The 12848-nt window shown below is 45.8% G+C and overlaps 1 long non-coding RNA gene across 1 annotated transcript; it reads left to right on the forward strand.

Annotated features, from left to right (window-relative positions):
* Window positions 1–3908: 3908 nt before the first annotated feature.
* Window positions 3909–10980, forward strand: LOC131481366 (uncharacterized). The gene is made up of 3 exons (XR_009246253.1): window positions 3909–4030; window positions 8041–8388; window positions 10641–10980. It is a non-coding gene; the product is annotated as an uncharacterized LOC131481366 (long non-coding RNA).
* The last annotated feature ends 1868 nt before the right edge of the window (window positions 10981–12848 follow it).

The following is a 12848-nucleotide window of genomic DNA, read 5'->3' on the forward strand; positions in this document are numbered from 1 at the left end:
TTTTCTGGTCTGAAGTTTGAGCTGGCAGAATATCATCACAGTCAATTAAGAGTCCCAATATAACATCAACAGCAATTTGCAATGTTATGGAATTGACATGGTTTTGAGTAACCAGTGCATTAAAAAGAAAAAAAAAAAAAAAAAAAAAGGAAAACAAGTCCTAGCCACAACCTATGATTAGCTCATTGACATTTCAATTTTAGCTCATATACAGGACCGGCTGCTCTATACCTTAAAATGGCCATAAGGCACCATTCAGCTGTTTCGTGTCCATTTCATCTTAGTATTTAGCCAGTTGTTGTGTTGAAGTAAATTTGCTGATCTTGGCAGATTTTAGGATAATCCAGACTGGCTTGTAACTCTAACAAGATATATGTCAACATTTTAGGTGCAGAACATTTTTTTTTGGGGGGGGGGTGCAGGAAAATCCTCAACACCATGGTGAGGAGTAACTAATCTTTGTGACCCACCCAGCGAGGCATGAGCCAATCCATGCCAGCTGAGAGAGCACTATTTCTTAAGCCAGGGTTCCAGCAGCGAGCGAAACTGACACTGAAACTTCAGGCCCTTCTTGCTGAGTTCCCCCAGTGAGTTCTAGCCCAAGGTTAAACACATCAAGCAAAAGGCAATCATTGTGAGTTAGGGAGTGAGGCTCCTGGTCAAGACTGGTAACAGATGAGAAGTAGATTGGATCAAACTGACAGCCAGAAGGTCAAGTCTCAGCTAAGAGCCCCAGCAGAAGCCCCTTAGGTCAGACTTCTAAAGCTACGACCAGATAAGGCTGGCAGCAGAGAAGAGACAGCTGACCGCCTTACCTGGCTAGAGTGGGTGTTCCTTCCACCAGTTCCCACCATGAATATGAGTTCTGGTTTTCCCCAGGGAAGCAGGAATTAATTACAGGACAGAAAGTATCCTATACTTGGGGGTGGGGTGGGGAGTATTTCTAATATTTCTGGAGGGTCTCCAGGCAGTGTGGATTAGGAAAGACACTAGGACTTGGTGTCAAAAGTGCTTGAGAAATACTGAATAAAAACACCCTCTCTGAATTCATAGTGGTTATTTATTTAGTATACTATAGACTCTTCAAAGTTCTACTGTTAAAAAAAATCAGTATAATGAACCGAACCTTTCTATAAAAACCTTCCCCAAAGTTAGAAGTTCACAAACATGCACTTGATGTTCTCTGCGTTGGGTTATTATTCTGGGCATCCACTGTAGAGTTGGTCACCAGGTCGGATTCGGGTGATGTGACAAGCCATGCGCATCTCCCTCATTTGTCTGTGTTTCTTTCTTTATGTTCAATTGAAGGGAGCAACTTGCTCTGGGAGGGGTACCTCATTTGACCTGAATCTGGCTAGCCCCTCCAGAGTACAACCAAAAAAAGTTGAGTTCTAGTTATTTGCAGAGTATTCTCTGTTGCAAAGCTCTTTTACAGATGCCTCATGACTTAGCATCTTCCATCATGTCCCAGGAAGCTGGCCAGATTGCATTCTAGGAGTGCAGCAGAGACAAAAAAAAAAAAAAAAAAAAAAAAAAGGTTGGATTCCTGATGGGTTTATGGCAGAGTTGCAGAGTTGGTTCCAGTAAGCTGAAAATTGGGGGTAATTATACCCATGCTTTCTACAGTGGCCTCCTCAGGTCAAGAGTACACCCGCTGCATGCATTGGGGATGTCTTCCCCACTCATGCCTTCTCAAGTTTAACCTCTAATTACTTGAACACCCCAAGGATGCTGGCTGGATAGGCTGCTTGGGGTTGCAAGGCATGGAAGTCCTATCCTCTTTCGCTTCCTTGCTAAGTTATCTAATGAAGGTGTTGTTTACAAGATGACGTCCAAAGGCCTCTCTACCCCATCACAGCGCCACCTCTGGCCACTTTCCAGTCACACATGCACCATGTGTTATGGTTCCTAGGAGCCACCTGCCATTTCCTGGACAGTCCCTGCTTCCAGCAAAGCCCTGCACCCCCTATATACACACTCTACATGATGTTTCTGACAGTCATCCTTTCCTTTATACCCACAAAACTTGCCTGGCCCCCTAACAGGGCTTGTCACTGGTTCTCCAGAGTCCCATGGCACTTTTTCTCCATGGGTCTCCCATAGGTGAACCCCAAGCAGCATTCACTGAGTGGATGGTTCAGGAGACATGACCTTGTACCATGTTGTCTCTGTATTGATATTGAGACAGAGAATCTTTGCCATACCCAACCACCAGCAATCAATCAAGAGTGGGAGTAGGGAGCAACTAGAACTGCCACTGGCTTCCCAGAGGGCTGGGGCTGGCCTGGCCCGGTGAGCATCTAGCATAATCTGCTATGAAAGAGGTAACTATGGATTTACATAGAAATGTTCTTTAGGGGCCAAGGTTGTAGCTCAACATGTTAATCCTCCACCTCCAAGCACCAGCCTATGTACTGGCGGCTCCATTTCCCACCCAGCTCTCTGCTTATGGCCTGGGAAGGCAACAGAAGATGGTCTAAAGCTTTGGGACCCTGCACACATGTGAAAGACCCAAAGGAGGCTCCAGGTTCCCGGCTTCCAATCAGCTCAGTTCCATTGTTGCAGTCATTTGGGTAGTGAACAAGTGCACAGAGGATCTTTCCCTCTGTCTCTCCTCTCTGTAAATCTGCCTTTGGAACGAAAATAAATAAATCTTTAAAAAATGATTTTCGAAAACAATGTGGATTAAAATCTGATGGAAAGCAGTGGCTCATGAGGGAGAATGGGTTCAAAGTGAAGCACAGTGGGTGGGAGAAGGAAGAAGAAACAAAGAAAGAACTGTGCCCGCTGCCACCTGCTGCAGAGCCAGGCACAGACAGAACAGAGGAGAAGGCTGGCTGGCTGGACCCCCCCACCTTCAGCCTCCATGCCATGTGGGGGAGGGAGGGCTGGTGGAGGTCTGCTAAAGAGGCAGGAGGTAATTATTGATGACTTACTGGGTTTTCACCCACTATTACACTTCCTGTTTGTATTTTACCTTCTATATTTGGTCAAAATGTCTTAAGAAGAGCTTAATTCATTCTCGACTCAGTCCTCATCTCTCCTCCCCTCCCCTGCCCCCACAACACCCTTATTTCCTTCCTCAACATTCCTGAACTCAAAGGGAGGTAAGCCAGATGGCCAGACATTTAGCTCACCCACACAATCAGCCTTTGGTCATTGCAGCAAAAGTCATACAGATGGGCAGCAAATGGGGCAGGCTGCAGATGCTATAGCAAGTGCCTTTCTGAAGTGCTCCTCATCAGAGTCACAGCTCATGGGGGTCCCTTGTTTACCATGGGGCCCATCCTAACTTGCAAATATCCAAAGTGCAAAATGCATCTCCTACAGGAGCCACACATGGTAGCTTAGTAATAGAGCACAGTGCAGGCTCCGGGCTTGGTCTCACACCCTGCTGGTGGCAGGGCTGCCTGCGAGCTGTGGTTCACTGCTCCTGCTGGTGTGGATGTGCTGTCGCGAGTGTCATTAGCCTGGTAAAACATCAAAAATCAAAATGTGAAGTCCGAGTTTGACTAAATGTGAATGGCTTTGGCACTGTCTTAAGGTGCAGAAATCACAAAGTTGAATCCACCAGAAGTTGGGGACAATTTGGAAACAGTCAGTTATGTTTGTTTGCAAAAGTTGCTTTACCTTCGAGGGCCTGAAAGTCTCACTATGCCCGGAAGAGATCGTAAACCATGGCAATTAACAGGGACTGCAGGGCTTATTGAATTCTTCCCACCTCATTTCACAAGAGGAAATGGGCAGGCAGAGATGTTGTATTCAAGCTTTTATGACTGAATTGATAGAAGTCTGTACCTTTTCCCTCCAGAACACATGAGCCTGTTTAAGACTCTTTTAAACAGCCACCATTTTTAATTTTTTTAACTTATTTTTTCAGAAGCAAATATGAGGATGGAGACACACGTGGGAGTAGCACCTGGAAGAATGAACACAAAAGAAGAATGAGAAGAAAGAGCTTGTTTAGACAATTCTGCTCTTAACCAATCCTCGCAGAGGGGAAATGCATAAAATATTGATGTAGGGATGGGTAAGCTGAGTTGCATCCTTCTTCTAATGAGGTCCCATCAGCCAGGTATATGGATACAGTTACACATTTTCATGGCTAATCCAAGTCAACCCTACTGTATTCATGGGGATTAGAATGAAAGTGAGGATACAAGTATGTACAATGGGAAGAGCAAACAATGAGTGCTACAATGCTTCAAGCATTAGCTTATTCAGCCATAATAATAAATATAATTCTATGCCCGTTTTGCAGGTAAGTCAATTGAGACTTTGGATGAAGTCACTTGTCCAAAGTCACACAAGTGGTAGGGGCAGTGCTGAGCTTCTCAGGCCAACCCAAGTAAGTCCTCATGCTCTGGGAGTCCCTGATCCTAGGGACTCGTAGTCAGATGGGTGGGATTCTCATGATTAGGGAATTTTAGGACCAACAACCAGGGTTGTAGTGAAATGGGTTAAGCTGCTATTGGCATTCTATATGGGAGCACTGCTTGAGTCCCAGCTGTCCTGCTTCCTATCCAGTCCCCTGCTGATGCCCCAGGAAGACAACAGAGTATGGTCCAAGTACTTGAGTTCCTGGCACCCATGTAGAACAGGATGGAGTTCCTGGTTCTTGACTTTGATATGCTCCAGCCCTGGTCATTATAGCCATGTGCAGAGTGAACTAGCATATGATCTCTTTTGTTGCTCTGCTTCTCACTATCATTCTACCTTTCAAATGAATAAAACAAACCTTACAAATGAAAGGACTTCAGCACCACCTGATAAGGACTCCACATGAGCCAAGGGACAACAGAATGCACAGGGTAGGGTACACTAGAGTCGCTGCCAGAGGAATGAGGGAGCAGTGGGTGGTTCAGAGAGGAGCAGGGAAAAGTACATTTTTGGAACGTGCTGAGATAAGCAGGTGCAGCCTACCAACACTAAAAAATAGATTCAGGGTGTTAGGGTCAGATGACACATGCACATGCATGGCCAAGTCCAGTTTAAGCAGAAGAGGAATCATGATGGAAAGATGGAGAGAAATCTTCCATCTGTTGGTTCACGCCTCAAATGGCTGCAGCAGTGAGATCTGAGCCAGTCTGAAACCAGGAGCCAGGAGCTTCTTCCATGACTCTCACATGGGTGTAGGTCCCAAGGCTTTGGGCCTTCCTCAACTGCTTTCCTAGGTAACAAGCAGGGAACTGAATGGGACGTGAGCCAACCGGGACACTGACCAGTGCCTATATGGGATCCCGGTATGTACAAAGTGAGGATTTAGCCATTGAGCCATTGTGCTGGGCCTGTGGCTGTGTTTTAAGCAAGTGCCTTCAGGTCAGTTTTTGATGATTAAAGTTGGAAATCCAATTCTGTGAGTCTAATCTTTTGCTTCATTCCCCTCCCTTGGTCCCCTGTTATCCCCATTAAGTTTTTTCTGGAAAGTAGTGTGACCAAGTACAAGGCACACCAATGATCTGGACAGACCATTTCCCTTTGTTTTCTGTGTGCATGTCTGTCTCCTCTACCCACCTGTGCATCAGTAAGGATGGGATTCATGTTCCACTCAACTCAAAGCCTTGGCTTTGGGTGGCACTTGGGATATTGTAGACACTAAATAAATGTATGCAATGAATAGCTGTTGATACAGAGAACCCCTGACTCCCTCCCTGCCTTCCTCCCTTCTGTTGTCTTCTTCCCCTTTTCTCCACCTCTTTCTGTTGGGGTCCCCTTGGCCTTAAACACACAGCCCAAATATTTTAAGAGATGGTTAATGATTAAAAGGATGCTTTCAGGCTTAGGCAGGGCAAGTTGCTCAACTGACAAACAAATCCACCTTCTCCCGTTGTTTCCTAAGCCAATAGGAAGCAGCCAGAAGATGGTCACTCACCTGTAAATGGCTCAGGCCAATCTTCCTGTCCCACAGCAATTGCACAATGCTGTCGCAACCATCTGAAGCTATAAATAGCCTTTACTAAGGACCTCAGGCTGGCATGGGACAAGTTTGATGACTGGCATTGATTTGTGGCACCTTCAAACAAGGGGAGACAATTTTTTAAAAGTCTTGCTAATATGGCATCTAAGCTGGGAGTAAAGCATGTTGGCTTCCGTTTGAATTCTGCACACTCACTTGTGCAATGACCATATTTTAGAGTTCCCCTAGAGTTCTCCCTCCTTATCCTCACTGCTAGCCAACATGCCACCTGCTCCTGCTGCTGTAGGACAATAATGAACAGAATGACAGGGATTCTGCAGGAGGTCCACCTGCCCTCATTTCTGCTATTTTTGTGCCTGTCTTGTCTCTCATCTCTTGTGCATGGGCCACTTAAGCTCTTTGCATAGTAGCTGATGACCCTACCTTCCTCTGTGAGATTGATTCTTGCTTGCATTTTTGTGGGGATGTGTTTTATGCTTCTTCAGAATGGTTTCCCATGGCTTGTAAGAGTTTCCTACAGTTTGTCCATGCACATTCTGGTCTTAAGGCATTTATTTGCTTATAAGTGAAATGCCAACGCTATCATCAATTCACATAAAATATTAGAAGAGATGACTTTTGTTGGCAATTTTGACAACATCAATAAAAGCAAAAGTTCTGATATTTTCCTCTGACCCTCCCTATCCCCATTGTGAACACCTCACAGTGGATATCACTGGGAGCAGTGTTGAATCATTTTGCTGGGCTATCAAAGTTTTCCAAAGTCTGGTTCCAGGTCATTGTTTCATTCACTCAGCATTTCTTAGAGACTTCTCTGGCCAGGCACTGGGCTTAGTTCATGGGGTAACAGTTAGTAGTCACAGCCTCTAAATCCCAAACTCAGCAACTGAAGGAGGAGATAAATACCATATCACTCAATCCTACAAAATTCTTTGTGTCATCATGCAAGTAATCATAGGGCCTTGAGGAACAGGGAAAAGAAAGATCTCTGCTTGGAAGGACCAGGAAAGGCCTCACCAAGGACTGTTTGAGCCCAGTCTGGAAGGGTGAGTTCACCAAGTCATGAAAGATGCCACAGACAGATATAAAGAGGAAGAAAAACATGCTGTATGTTGGAGAAAGACCAGGCAGTTCAGAGGCTGGTGGGGTTCATGCAGTGATAGAAGGTGATGGGAAGGAAGGTTAAGGTCGTATCCCAAAGGACATTTTGTGGGTCTGGACTGGACGATAAAGTTGGTGGGAGTCACAGGATGCTTTGTCTAATCGCACTCTCTCCTAGATGTACTTTTGCCTGTTTTCTCTGAAAGTGTAATCGAATATGAAGTAGAAAAAACACAAAAGCAGCAGATCTTGGGGCCAGTGTGGCAGGCCTCACCTGCCATGAGCTCCCTCTCTTCCCAGGCTCCATGGAAGCTGGTGGCCTATACTTGCCTTACAAAAAACCAACAGCCTCAAGGAGCAATACATGTCATTCCCCACTGTCAAAGGGCAAAGTCAGGCATGCCCAGTGTTAGGATGGTGCTAACCAGGACTCACTTGCCATGGCTGGGGCTGGTGGCCCCTGGAAAAGCTTTCAGTGGCACATGGCAGCATCAGGACATAGCTCTTGCCTATATATCAGGAATTTGTTAATTCCAGTAAAAGAATAATGTTCTGAAATGTAACCCAGTGGCAGATGCAAATGGTTTAATGAACTAACATTGAGCAGGAGTAAGACATTTTCACTGCACTGTCTATGGATTCTGGCAGCAGACAATGTCATCTGTCTGTATTACGCTTTTATTGAGAAGCTGGTGATTACACAGTATTCCCACATAGCTCATTCATCTTTTAAGCTCACTAGCATGTCCAGTTTCTCTTTTAAGGAGCTTCACCTCAGCAATCTTCTCAGAGAGATTTTCATTCATTTATTTTTGCATCTGATAGTTTCCAGTCTTGGTTCTCTTGAAGTTTTTATTGCAAAAATGTTCTCTTTGATAAGGGTGAATGGTTGATGTCCACAATGACTATGGCTCTCATGGGTTGCTTTACCCAAGAGGAAGTACACCTGACCCTGAGCCATCTGTGCATTCCCTCTTGAGCCCAGGGCCAGGTATTGACAAGCTCTGTGGTCCTTGCTTCAGGTGTGGATCAGGTTGGAAGACAAGAGCTTTCCTATCCAGGACAGAGCTTTGCTCAGCTTTCAGATGGAATAATCCCCAAGAAATAAATGCATGAAATTGGAAACATCAGAGACCCTCGTCTGCAAGGAGAAAAAAGACTGCTAGGAATCATAGAAATGGAAGGACCAGCCTGAGGAGAAGCTATGGGACAGGTTGGGTAGCTGCATCCTGGGAGGGAGCAGATGCCAAGGGTCCTGGACTGGCCTGTCTGCCTGCCGACAGTCACAGCCCTGGACAGCAAACCTGCCTCCTGGAAAGCTCATCTCCTTTCTGGCTGTCCACTGTCCTCTTTTTCAAGAGATGAAATAGGTAGGTAAGGTTGCTGTCAAAAAAGCAGATTGTAGAGTGTTGTGTCTACTTCATTTAATTTCCACACTTGCCAACCAGAGCCATGAGTGTCTGTGTCTGACTGTGTCAGAAACCTGGCTTCCTGGTCTAGGAAAGGGTTACAGGTCTACCCATTTTTCTTTGGAAATGCCTTGGAAGGGGAGAGAGTGAGCTTATTCTTCGCTTATCTGCTGTTTCCTACCAGGGCTTTGGCTCTGTGGCTCTTCTGTTGTCTTCACATAGGGGGTGAAGCTAAGGAAAGGAGGCAGAGATGTGCAAACAGAAACAGGGGCTTGCTTTCTTATTAGAGACAAAAGGGACCACAGCATCATGAATGCTGACATTAGAGACTTAACTGCTAGGATTAATTATGGTAAATTATCATTAAGTTTGTAAAAAATGAAAGTAAAATGGTTGAGTCTGTTGCAGTGTGAAAAAATGAGTATTTTTTTGGTGCTAATTGTCACAGGTTCCACTAACTGCTTCTTACCTAGGCCAAAGACACAGATACTCTCTTTTCTTGAAGAGGGAGGAATGCAAGGACAGCATCCAGGTGTCCCTGGCCAGCTGGGTAGAATGAGATGCTCACGAGTTCATCTGTATGAGGGTCCCCTGAATCTCTTAGCAGGGGTGACAGAGTAAAGGCTGGGCCTTGGCTGCCAGTCCAAGGCCCCCAGGTAATTCAGAGGGGATACTCACACCTAGACAGTGAAGAGGTGAGTAAATGGCAGGCAATTTTGATGCACTTAAACAAAATTATCCAGGAGCTGGGATTCGAACAATTGCACTAGCAGTGGCCACAAATCACAAGAATGCTATGAAGAGATTATGTATTTGTGTGTGTGTTTCTATGTACTTCACCTTATTATCATTTATTAATATTTATCACTAGGTGGAGTTTTCAAAAACACTGACCCCGCATCTGGTCTTACCTGTTTTTGGCATCATGGGCAAATTACCACCGGTCAAATACTTTTTTTCTGGGAAGTTCAAGAGCTGAGGAGGATTTTTGCATTTTTTTGTGTGTGTGGTGATTGCACCAAAAGCACAAAGTAGAATTTGTAGCAGAGACCTCGTGTGGTGCACAGACCCAAAATATCTACTACATGGCCCTTTGTATGAATGTTTGCCACCCCCTGGTCTTGAGGAATTACTAGCTTCCTGTGCACAACTTGATTTATGGTGGTTTTCTCATTTTATCCTTTCAGCCATGCTGGGAGACAGATAGGACAGTTGTTATTAGGTCCTTTTTTTTCAAGGTGAGGAAACAGAGAGCTAGAACAGTTACATAACTGCTGCAGGGTCACATTCATGGTGGTAAGGCTGGGAGTAATCCCCTGGCCTCCTCATTCTGCAGGCAAGGGACCTCTTTGTGCATCCCAGAGGAACCACATGACCCAGCTCTTCCACACTCAGGGACAAAAAGAGGTTGAAGTGCATCCCAAAAGAATGGAGGGTGCTCGGTCTGTCTACCCCATCATAGCAGACAGCTCATTGGGGAAAGTTATTGGGAAAGGCTAGAAATGTTTAACTGGCCTTAATACAGACTTAGGCAAGCAGGGCGAGGAAAGTTCACATTGCCTTGCAGCAGTGATGTCTCAACTCTCCCAGCTGACCAAGGCCTGCACTGCAGGGCGGCTGCCAGGCAATCATGTTGCACTTGTACCACAAGCCGCTCAGGCCCTGAGGCTTTCAGTACCTCCACTTGGAACCTGCTCCTCTCCATACCAGTGAGCTCCACCACTGATGAATGCTCACATTATCCTTGGCCACAGACCTGGGCTGGCAGCCTTGGAGTGCTCTGCCCCTGACATAAACAGCCATCTGGGCTGAGTAGCAGACTTGTTCTCCTTGCCTTCCTCTCCAGCCCCGCCCAGATGAAGTCTCCCTGATGCTGGTACCCAGCCCTCCAACGCCCCGCTGCCCCAGGCCTGAAGAGAGGCTTTGTGTCCCTAATGCAGACCAGCGCCTGCCTAATCCCTTTGAACTTGACCAAGTAGAGACTTGAAATGAAGACACATGTACGGCTAGGCTTAGTCACCCCCAAGCAGGAGGGATTGGGGCCTGCCACGATCCTGTCCTGTCTGCTTGTCAAGATGATTTAGGAAAGTTGGGGACTGATGGTAGGAGGCTGGATTGAGTGACTAGTAGTTCTAACAGCTTACAATTCCAAGTTATTGAATAATTTCCTAGGAGTCCACTTTAGTAAGATTAATAGCTTGCCCATCTTTGAGACAGGCCACTAAGAAGCAAAGAGGTACAGCCATTACTGACTGATGTCTTCATAACTAAGTCCCATACTTACTACATAGAGAAATCCAAGGAGAGACAGCCAAGAGGCAAAGAGGAGAAAGACAAGTGAGACCCTGCGACTGATTCACAGCTGGAGGATGTCAAGAAATGGGGCAGCAGAGGCCAAGGCTATAACACTTGATGGGACAGCCTCTGGAAGACCCTCCTTGAATTCGGCCTTGCAGTTGTTCTGCCTGTAGTGGACTCAAGACAAGGCTACCTTTTAAGTGCATTTCACCATCCTCCTCCCCTTTCTGGTCCAGCACACACCTCCTCCCGTCTCCTGTCTTCGCACTTGCACCCAAGACCCTTTGGCGCAGCCTTGCTCAGAATCTGCATCTTCTCTAAAAGAATTTATCCACTCTCAACTCATTTCTTGTACTTTTTCTCGTCTTTTTTTTTTGTTTCCAGTTTGGGTTCCTAAGTTTGAAGACCTGCCCTGTTTCGTTCACTAGTTTGGGAGAAACTTGAAGCAGTCTCCTGGCTGACTCAGTAGTGGCACACAGCACTGTTCCTTGCTCATCAGTAGACATACAATAAATCTTGACATTCCCCCATGTCTCTCCCAGCCAGATGCTAAGAGAAGCCTTCATAACCATGCAAGGTCCAGCTAGGGAGTACAGTTGCTGTAAAATCAAGAGGGTTTTTTTTTATTATTAATTTTATCTGGGACACCAGGTTGCACCAGACACTGGTGATTTCCAAACTTGCCAGCAATCCACCCATCTGACATTTCTGCCAATGTAAACATTGCCAATGATGAGGAGAAGAATCAGCCTTCCTTGTCTTCTGAAGTCATCTTGTATAAAGATCTGTTAGGATTTACAGAACACAGTTCTTACAAAGGAGCTCACCAGGCCTGAGCTCCAAAAGCACATTTTTCTGTTCCAATTGCATACTTGTAAGCCTCTTCTTCTACCTGCCAAAAGAGGCAACCTGCTGTGTCCGCTTATTTGCTGGATCGCTGCTGATTTAGACTCTGCAAATAGCAACAAAAAGCTGGTTTAATGAGATTGGAAAGTTCAGCTGTGAATACTGAAAGTCACCTGACATCAAACCACTCAGCCACCTGGAAATGCTGCACTGAAGTGTACTCATTGCTCATGGAGGTTCTTCTTTGGAGCGACTGGTTTACAGCAGTGGGAAGAAGCCACTGAGAGGATAAGAAGCAAACACATTGTCTTTACTCACCCAGGAGCCATCTGGGGGATAGAAATAGATCATGTGTGCAGAGAGCATGGTCCTCACCAAGCAACAGGCTCCCAATCCATGTCAGCGGTTTGTTCCACACGTCCTTTCTCTTAACAATTTATTTATTGTTGGATAGGCAGAGTGATGGGGAAGAGAAAGATGGAAAGGAGAGAGAAAGATGGAGAGCTTCTCTCCACAGGGTCATTTCCCCCAAAAGAGCCACAACACTCAGAGATGGGCAAGGCCAGAAACTCCATCAGGGTATACCATGTGGGTGCCAGGAGCCCAGCACTTGGGCTGTCATCCATCACCTCCCAGATACATTAGCAGGGAGCTGAATTGGAAGTAGAGTGGCCAGTACTTCAAAAGGTGGCATTCCAATGTGAGATGCCAACATGGCAACAGGCAGTTTAGCCCAATGAGCCACAACATTGACCCCTCCCCTCCTCTCTTCTCTTAGAATGTGGTACAGATAGGGTCCATTATGATGCTCAGTATTCTAAGGTATGGCATTTGTATTATGAGTGCATTCTTGTGTCTGAGCAATTGCAGAAATTCATTTGCCCATTCAGTAAAAGGAGGACATGATGAGAGTGTGCTGCAAACCAAGAGTTTACAATTCACCTGATTCTGTATCTGATTAAAAACAAAACCATAAATTTGTCTTTTGTTTCTTGTCATTACATAGGGCTCTACTTGTCCTTTTTCATATAAAGTTAAATGTCTCTTTCTTGATGGCCTCCATTTGTCATCTACTCCTCTGCCCTGAATTTTACTGTCTGATAGTTGACTCAGACCAAAGGTGCTTAAAACCAGGCTTGGTTTTAAGGCCAAGTGTCACGGGGCCTGAAAACTCCATGTAGTCAGCCCCCCAGTCCGCCTGTCTGGGACATGCAGCATTGCAGGTGAAGTTTCACGTGACACCAGCCATGGTTGCTTGCCCACTCTGTGGCAATGCC

Source organism: Ochotona princeps, chromosome 11, assembly GCF_030435755.1.
Source record: "Ochotona princeps isolate mOchPri1 chromosome 11, mOchPri1.hap1, whole genome shotgun sequence".
Classification (NCBI taxonomy): Eukaryota; Metazoa; Chordata; class Mammalia; order Lagomorpha; family Ochotonidae; genus Ochotona; species Ochotona princeps.